The following is a 10,298-nucleotide window of genomic DNA, read 5'->3' on the forward strand; positions in this document are numbered from 1 at the left end:
ATCTCATGGTAAGAACTCCAACCATGTTTCGGCTGGTGGTGCCCCATGGGCTGGGGGCCTCCCGTGGTGGCATGGACAACTGGCACAAGGACGTCGGGCCCATGCTCATTTCGCTCAACGCTGAGCTGGCCAAGCATAACAAGGAGTTGGTAATCCTCAAACGTCCCTCTACCATCACCCCATCGATGGTACCCCTCCCGAATGATGATCCCAGGGGAGAGGGTGATAGTAAAACTATCACCCTAGATGCAGTGGTGGGGGAGGGTGCCACCACCCCAGGAAGCTCTTCTCGTTCTACACCACCAGCACCACCAGCCACCCCCAGGAAGAAGAGACACCTACAAGAGTACTCATCCACCTCCAGCGCTGCTCCACCCCCACCCACAACATCTGGCACGGCCAAACGACGGATCGAAACCACTATTGACTTCGACCCCCTCTCAAATCATCGTATTGACACCATCCTCGATGGAGAGTCACAGGAAATATTCCTGTTATCCTCATCACCGAAAAAACAACGAAAGCTGTAACCATCAACGCTCAAAGAAGACGTGCCAGCACCACCACAGTCAGTAACAGCAGCAGCAGCAGCAGCAGCAGCAACAGCAGTACCTCCATCTACAACAGCTTCGGTGGTGGTAGCAGTAGCAGGTCCACCGACGATGGTGACAGTGTTGTCAGCGGTAGTGGTAGCGGCAACGGTACCACCAACTACAGCAGTTCCGGCGGTGACAGCGGCAGCAACAGTACCATCATCGCCGGCAGCGGTAACGGTAGCGCCAGCAGTACCACCAACTACAACGGTTCCAGCGGTGGTAGCAGCAGCAGCAGCAGCAGCAGTGCCGTCAGCGGTGGCAGCGGCGTCAGTGGTACCAACAGCTCCCCCAGCAGCAGCGGCAGCGGCAGCAGCGGACGACAGCAGTACCAACAGCTGCTGCTCTTTATATGTAATTTGTTATGGGGGAACAAAATGTAGTCCCCCCCTGTTGTAGTTCTTTTAAAAGTAATATTTCCTTAGTAGATTAATAAAATAAAATATAAGTAATGATGTTTTATTCCCACCCCAGTCAGTACATAACTTAACAATGGACGAGGAACACTACATATACCTCACTAGCCTCGACCAAGAAGATATATACAACAACACAAGTTCAGCATTTACAAACACCATCCCCACTCTACATTTAAACCCTTCCATTAAACATGAAGTGGCCTTAGTCAACATACTCCTACCCAGACGAATTAACGCTATCATCAAGGATGAGGGGGAGTCTGGTATAGACGTCTATGCTACTTTTAAGCGAGGAACTCTTTCTAAAAGCCCAGAACATCTCATCTACACCTACACCCCCAAAACCAACATATTATCCAGAAACATCACATTCATCACGAGTGAGCTTAGCCGACAAATAATCACCGACATGAAGCTTAGCTTCCGAGGTGATTTCAAAATATACTTCTCAGAAAGAGAACCAATCCTCACCTATGATCAATCCTTAGAGCGCGTGTTACTATCCTCTACACTTAACAATGAAGGCACTGGTTCCTTATATTCTCTTAGTCTTCAATTTAAACACAGAATAGCTAATGTACTTGGTTTTGACAGCAGTCGCAAATACACCATTTATCAGGCAAAATCAGATGACATTACAGCAGCCTCAAAGATCGTGGCCTCATTCCCCCCAGACAATGACGGAGGTTGTGACTATTTACTCATTTATAGTGACGTCATCGAGCCGGATCGTTACGGGGGACAAATTGTAAATATCTTAGATGCAATCAATTATCATGACTCTTATTCTAGAGGGGCTCATCCCCTAGTGTACAAGACATTAAATACTAACACGTTGGAGAAGGTGAGCATTAAGATAACAGATCAGTTTGGGCGAAAGGTTAGTTTTGAAGATGGGAGGTCGGTTACGGTAGTCTTACACCTCCGCCCTAAGGTATAACAATATAATCTATATAAATATAAATATATATATATATATATATATATATATATATATATAGAAGTGTTTACCCACATCATCGGTTATTATAAGCAGAGGAGTCGGGATGCGAGTACCTTTCCACACACCCTCCCAGAAGGAGTATGGGGAGATCTTCTCCCCCCTCTCTGGGAGATACGGGGTGAGGGGGGGAGCGATGAATGACATACGCACATTCCAAGCGCCTTATCTCAGATCTGGTGGTGGTTTTTTTGGGACCTTAGCCGGCTTGGCTCGACGAGCCATACCATTTTTCATGAAAACTGTAACGCCGACTGCTATCGATTTTGGGAAAAATGTTCTTGGTGATTTAACCAGTGGTAGACGGGATGTAAAGAGCGCTCTGAGAACTCACGGTATTGATGCTCTTAAGACTGTGGGGAAGAAATTGGTAGCAGGCGGGAAAATTAAAAGACTCTCTAGGAGAAGAAAAAATAAAAATAATAAATGTAAACGAGCCCTTGGGTATAAAAATGATGTATTTTCACTACAGTAAGCAGTCATACTTCACCTTTCGGAGGAGATCATGGCGGAGGCTAGTGGAGCTGGGTTGAAAATCCCTGTAGAATATTATACTTCCAGTATTATTGACCAATTTCCTAGAAGTAACAGAATACGTAATGTGGAGAGTTCAATTGCCTCCACACAGCAAATAGACATTCTACCTGTTAACCTCCCTATTAATCAACGTTTGCGGGATAATTACTTAGAATTCCGCATCCCCGGAACCCAGGGCGCCTTCTTAGATCTAGCTAATATTGTTATAGATTTTAAGGTATCTTTAACGAAAGATGACGATACCACAAAATTGGAAGAGGATGACCATGTGGAATTTGTTAATGGGTTGTCAAATACCATGTTTAAAGGTGTTCAGGTGTTTTTAGGAGAGCAGGTAGTTGAAACAAATTCTAATTTTAATTATTGGTCGTTTATTAAATTAATTACCTCCATGCCTCCATCAAAAATGTCTTCCTTGGGGAGGATTGGAGCCTTTCGTAGGGACTGGAGTGATGATGGTGTAATCCCTAACGAATTTACTAATACATTTTTTACTGGGGCAACCGCCAAGGATAAAAAATTTATGACCGATTTAAAAGGTAAAGGATTGTCAATGTGTTTTCCCCTACTATTGGACGTAACAACCCTAGACCAATACATATTAGATAATATAGATGTGCGCCTAAGATTGGAGCTCTCCCCACATGCTTGGGTGCTAAATACAAGTGTGGACGATGGCTCTAAGTATCGGCTGCATATGGATTATGCTAAGTTGTGGGTAACACGAGTGTTCCCATACCCAAGTGCTTACCTAGCCTTAAACAGCTCACTGTTAGCATCCCCCGACCCCATAAGCTATACTTTCAATAAAACCATTTCTAAAACATATGTCCTAGCAGGGAATCAAACTAGTCTCTTAATTGATCAGCCTTGGGCGCAAGTAATTCCTCACAGGATATTCATGGTAATTGTGCCAATGAATTATTTCGCTGGCCTTCACCAAGGTAATGGATTATATTTTGAAAATGCAAAACTGAAAAATATCGCCATGTATTTGAACAATAATGCAATTTACCGAATTGGTGGTGATTTCGACAATCATTATGCCCGCCTTTATTACGAAACTTTGAAGACATTAGGCTTAGAGCGTGATTCACTTCTAGCCTATGACACTTTTAATAAGGGAAGATCGATATTCGCCTTTGACTTAACCACCATTCAAACAAAGGATTCCCTCCCTGTGGAGAAATCTGGCAACTTGCGTATGGAGCTTGAGTTTGGCGGTGGTGTTACATATAACAGGCTGGTTTTACTGTTTGGGGAAACGACCGGGGTACTATCCATCGACGGACAGAGAACTGTTCTGTGTGACGTGCGAGCTTAAAAACATAATGAATTGTAATGATATAAATATTAATTTAAAAAATAATCTAGGGGATCGAGCACTCTACCTAGGTTGTTATAATGCTGATGAAATAGAACATTTAAATATCTCATCAAGAAAACCTATTGTTCTCATAACTAATATTTTACCATCACATAGCAGATTAACTATGGGACATTGGGTAGCTATTTATGTTGATAAAGTTAAACATCGAATGTTTTTTTTCGATAGTTATGCAATGTCGGCGGTTACTTATGGACATTATTTTCAAGGATTTATTAAAACTAACACAATAACAAAGGTGTTTGGAATGTGCTACAGACTCCAGAGTGATTTTACCCTTGCTTGTGGACTGTATTGCGTAATGTTCGTCCATAGGGTGAGTCACCTGGGGTTGCCTTCAACAGTACATTACTTACATAATGTATTTTCAAGCGTTAGTTTAAAATTAAATGATAAACGAGCCCTCGCTTATGCGAGACGATATTTTCCTATGAAACATCACTGTGTTAGGACATTTTGTAGAGGAGTAAGGGTTGGTTCTTATAGGTGGTGTAGAGAATATTTTTGTTAGCTAGGCAACCCACCTAACAGGGGGATTACCCCACATATAAAACACCTCTCACCCCACAACCTCCCTAGAAGACCCCCATCCCCCTTATCCTACAAATGGAAGGCGTCTCCCCAGAAACACACGCAGGGAAGATTGAAGTCCTTGAAGGGCCTGGTTAGTATTACCCTCACTTTCTGGTAAAGATTTATTTTTTTTCCCACAATAGAAAGTTTGCTCAACCTCTATTTTACCTCTTCTTTTTTTTCAGTGCAATTCTTAGGACCTGTCCACATTTGTAGAGTAGTAATTCTACGAGGAAGGTCTGCCCCAATCAAGATGCTGTTACGTACCCTAATTGATGATGCCTGCTGTAGAGGACACAAGGTCGCTCCTGCAGGGGGAGAGGTATGTACTAACTGTTCTTAGAGGAAATAGAATATTTTTCAAATAAAAGATATAGTCCTATAAATTATTTTCCCCATCTCTTTCCAGAACACTTCAGATGAGAGTCAGAAGGAAAGTCGTCCAAAAGGCAACCAGCCAACTCACCCCACTCCCCCAAGAGAGGGGGGAGGGGGTCAAGACCTCCCCCCACTCACCACGGATGGGGAGACGTCAGAATTCTACTCAGATGAGGAAGGGGAGGTGGAGGGGGGAGAGGGATAGGGGCCATAATTAACTTCTTATACATCATTTGTGATTTTTACCTAATAAAACATTAATAAATTCTTTGATTTTTTTTAACCCCTGGAGGAGATTTATAATTTAATACCCCTATATAAGACCCACTCAACCTCCGCTGGGTGTGGAACTCTGTTACGGTAAAGTCAAGGCCATTAGGTGCGAGGAAGGGTACGGGCGACCACCCTCACCGGGAGGAACCTGTTTTACACCTGCCCCATAGAGGAATGTGGGGGCGTAACTGGCACTCACCCACGAGTGTTTATTATACAAATAAATTCATTTTTACTTAAATATATTGTCATACTTTACTGTATAAATGAACATGATCATAGTGGCACATAATAGATACCTATCTTCACTGTTTTTTCGACTGCTACCACTCACACCTTGGGTGACCTAATATGGAGTGGCACTATGTGGCTCCCCGCTTCTGATTTTCTTATCTGATCTACATACATAGGTGGCTCTATCTGTCTCCAAATAATCTACTTGCCTCCAAACAGCATTGTTAACATCAGCCACCAAACAGCATTGTTAACACCTGCCTCCAAACAGCATTGTTAACACCTGCCTCCAAACAGCATTGTTAACATCAGCCACCAAACAGCATTGTTAACACCAGCCTCCAAACAGCATTGTTAACACCTACCTCCAAACAGCATTGTTAACACCGGCCTCCAAACAGCGTTGTTAACTCCTGGCTCCAAACAGCATTGTTAACACTTGCCTCCAAACAGCATTGTTAACACTTGCCTCCAAACAGCATTGTTAACACTTGCCTCCAAACAGCATTGTTAACACCTGCCTCCAAACAGCATTGTTAACATCAGCCACCAAACAGCATTGTTAACACCTGCCTCCAAACAGCATTGTTAACGCCTGCCTCCAAACAGCATTGTTAACATCAGCCACCAAACAGCATTGTTAACACCTGCCTCCAAACAGCATTGTTAACACCTGCCTCCAAACAGCATTGTTAACATCAGCCATCAAACAGCATTGTTAACACCTGCCTCCAAACAGCATTGTTAACACTTGCCTCCAAACAGCATTGTTAACACCTGCCTCCAAACCGCATTGTTAACATCTGCCTCCAAACCGCATTGTTAACTCCTGCCTCCAAACAGCATTGTTAACTCCTGCCTCCAAACAGCATTGTTAACACCTGCTTCCAAAAAATCTGTTAATAACACCGCTATGTTTTCAAGTCACACTCGCTGCTCCATCACTTTGTAATCGCTTTGTTGATTTTTTTAAGTTTAATTTATGCTGTTCAACAAGACACTCTTCTAAAGAAGCAAATACATCTGCGCCAGTTGTATGTGAAGTCAAATTTTGACAACACGGCGGAAATTAGCTGTGTTGTCAAAACTTCATTTCAAAAATAATTTTTGTCTCCCGTATCTGAGATAAACCAAAAGTGTAGCCTAATTTGCAATATCGGTGTCCTCCCTGCAGCTGTATTGCAATATCGGTGTCCTCCCTGCAGCTGTATTGCAATATCGGTGTCCTCCCTGCAGCTGTATTGCAATATCGGTGTATTCGTGCGGCTGTATGCCGATATAGTTGAATTCATGTAGCTGTATTGCAAAGTCTGTACCGGAATGCAGTCGTGTAATAAGCACTACTCCTTGTAGCTGGTCTGTAGCGAGTACTAACAATATACTCACTACAATCTCTCATTAGCTTAATGGCATAACTAATTACAGAAGCTACATCCTAAATATACTGCAGTAAAACAAATTCTATGGGATACTGGAAGAGCCGGTCGGCCGAGCGGACAGCAAGCTGGACTTATGATCCTGTGGTCCCGGGTTCGATCCCGGGCGCCGGAAAGAAACAATGGGCAGAGTTTCTCTCACCCTATGCCCCTGTTACCTAGCAGTAAAATAGGTACCTGGGTGTTAGTCAGCTGTCACGGGCTGCTTCCTGGGGGTGGTAGCCTGGTCGAGGACCGGACAGCGGGGACACTAAAGCCCCGAAATCATCTGAAGATAACCTCAAGATAAGATACTGTACCGTTAATGACAGGTACTTCTGCTGCTTTTTCAACAGAGCTTTTATTACGCATTGGGCGGACAACATCCCAACATAGCGGAAAATTAACCATTTCAGCTACTGTGTAGAGCAGTTTCCTCACGACGAGCAGTGAGATGGGACGACAATAAAGATTTCTCAATAACAATTTTGAAACGACGCAACACTTTTACTGACGACTATAATTTTTTTTATTTGAAAACATTACAAAAGCTTATTTGCAGAGTCTTCGTTGTCCGCTGAAGATGGCGTCATAAATCATATCTCGTCTCTTCTGTCTTTGGCACTTTCTTAATTACACTAATAGCATTATGGCCACTCTAGGGTCTCTGGTGGCACCTTGCTGTGCCAGTGCTGTGCAAACACAGCATTACCTTAGGATCATCGCAGGATCTACACACAGGATCAACCAACGACAAATCAACACTGGATCAAAGTAAGATGAGTACAGGATCAAGATAGGAACAACGAAGGATAAACGAAGAATTAACACAGGATTAACACAGGATGAACATAGGATCAACACAGATCAACGTATCATCAACGTTATCATTATTGATTCAATAAACGCCATTTTCCCAGATTAGCCTGGAGGAGGGGGGGGGGGGGGGGGAGGCAGGGGTGTAGAGGTAGGCCTTTTTTTCTGCCTATTACCTCAATGATATATGATATGATTCTAAACAATCTCAGAAACCTCATCTCAGTTCTCTGCTCTCTTCTTGTTCACTTGTTCATGGATATTATTGTTCACTCCCAGTTTTTCACATATTGAACTGATTACTCACTTCCTTTTCCTCTTTCAGCGAACACAGAGTAGACCTATGGAATGTTGACATGTTTTATACACTATTATTACTTTTGAAGGGATTAATATATAATCCTAATTATAGATATAACTGGCATGTATAATTGTGGATTGGTGGATTAAAGTAGATATTTATGGACTGGTAGATAATTTCCTCAATAACAGCAGTGTTTACTCAAGCAGCGGCGCCACCCCGAGTCACAACAACAACAACGACAACAACAAAGACAACAAGGATAAAATCAGAATCACAAATAATGTCGCCGGCCAGGCCATATATCAAGTCCGGGTACAATACCTCATTAATCACGCCGGCAGCCAACATTTGCCAGCACAGAGCTGCCAGGCGTCCTGCTCAATATTGCATATTTTATCATGTTCACTCCATTTGATTCGTTGTCTTTGCTTGCAGCGTATTTTTTGTATTAATTTGATCAAATGGATAATTAAAAGTGACATGTGATAAATATTTATCGTTTGTTGTGCTGTGTATATTGAAGATATACTAATTTTGATTAAATTTGTTGAATTTTTTTTATCAGATTGTCTAAATTAGTTAATGGTTCTCCCTGTGTATGTGTGAATGTGTGTACTTGACTGTTTGTACTCACTGTACAAACGAGCTTTATATTTCTTAATCAAACCTTATCTTCAGCCTTTTAATGGGTTATGGCACTTTTTTTTCTATGGTTCTCATTTCATCTTTTGGTTCTGTAAATTAACTCTACCTCCATCATTCTTATTGGTATGACACTAGTAATTTTTTACACATATGACACGAGTTAAAACTAACATACACAAATGAGCAAACCTCACCTAACTAACCTAACCTAGCCTAACCTAACCTAACCTAGCCTAACCTAACCTAACCTACCCTAACATCATAAGCTAGCCTAACCTAACCTAAGTCAGTAATTCATGTTCTCATATAATTTAGTAATATCAATTCATATAAACCAATTTGAAAAATATTTTTTTGTTAAATAACAGAAAGCATTCTGCCTGTTAGGCAAACCGGGTCTTGCATACTAGGCCAAGTAGTGCGTTCTGGCTATTAAGTACCACACACACACACACACACACACACACACACACACACACACACACACACACACACACACACACACACACACACACACACACACACACACACACACACACACACACACATATATATATATATATATATATATATATATATATATATATATATATATATATATATATATAACCTGTTGTGTTAAATGATGAAGTCGACATGTTGGCAATGAAGTTTGACTCTTCAATATCTCTAAAAAGCCACTTGCTTAACCTTGAATAAACGGCTTCCCAAGACACAGTTCAGCAGCGCATCTTACACCATCAAGACAGCCAATGTCTCAAGAGTCTTAGATGAGCCACAAGTTTGCTCGCTCCTTAAGAATGGAGCACCGCTCTCTCTTGGGCGACCTGCACTGTCCATCTGAACCCTAGACGAGGTACAGACCGGTGCCTGAAGGTTCGTTGTCGGTGGTTTATGAGCAAATTCACCTTTTAAGCAGGAGAAATATTGCTTCCATCCCATAACACCCTCCCTCCCTCCCACTTCACCCTCCATCCCACATCACCCTCCATCCCGGAAATCACTGCTGGGCTGCTAAACTTCTGAATAACTTATCGATCTTGGGGCCGTGATGGGCTAAGAGGACTGGGGCTGTTAAGAGTCTTTTATATCGCAATTAATTGTGATATAAGAAGTAGCACATAACTGTCTCTATACAGAGCGGTTTACCTCTCCGAGGAGCCAGTTAAACAGTTACTTATCATACTCCACACGCCCATCCAATAGGCCCAGTTACACACACGTGAGCTCCACACCCAGAGTGGAGCCCCTCTCTCGTTGTCATAACACCTAAACTTCCGGTGGCACCAGTGGACTGATTTATTTTTTATAGATAAAGCAATAAATCAATTAAATTTAATACAATAACGACTGTCATTTAGTCATCAGTGAATGTTTAATTGGATTAAATCCTTTTTCAGATGTTATTTGTATTGAAGTATTTGGCTTAAGTTTCTGATTTAGGGTTGATCATTTTCCAGGTTTTCGTTGTAATAAGTTTTTCCAGGTTTAAACAATGTTTTTACTTGATTTGTAAATACTTATTTTGTAAATACTCATTTACAAAAATAAGTTTTTGTATTTTGTAAATACTCATCATATTAATCAAATTATTTCGAGGAACGTTATTCTGTAGAAACTGTAAATACAAATAAAATATAAAACTTCTACTACAGCTGCTGCTACTGTTACTATTACTAATACTTCTACTATTTCAGCTACCACTGCTACTACTACTATTACTA

At 41.7% G+C, this 10,298-nt stretch overlaps 1 long non-coding RNA gene across 1 annotated transcript; it reads left to right on the forward strand.

Annotated features, from left to right (window-relative positions):
- Positions 1-4,523: 4,523 nt before the first annotated feature.
- Positions 4,524-5,153, forward strand: LOC138363167 (uncharacterized). Its single transcript, XR_011228033.1, has 3 exons — positions 4,524-4,600; positions 4,695-4,831; positions 4,919-5,153. It is a non-coding gene; the product is annotated as an uncharacterized lncRNA (long non-coding RNA).
- The last annotated feature ends 5,145 nt before the right edge of the window (positions 5,154-10,298 follow it).

Source organism: Procambarus clarkii, chromosome 10 (assembly GCF_040958095.1).
Source record: "Procambarus clarkii isolate CNS0578487 chromosome 10, FALCON_Pclarkii_2.0, whole genome shotgun sequence".
In the NCBI taxonomy this organism is placed as follows: domain Eukaryota; kingdom Metazoa; phylum Arthropoda; class Malacostraca; order Decapoda; family Cambaridae; genus Procambarus; species Procambarus clarkii.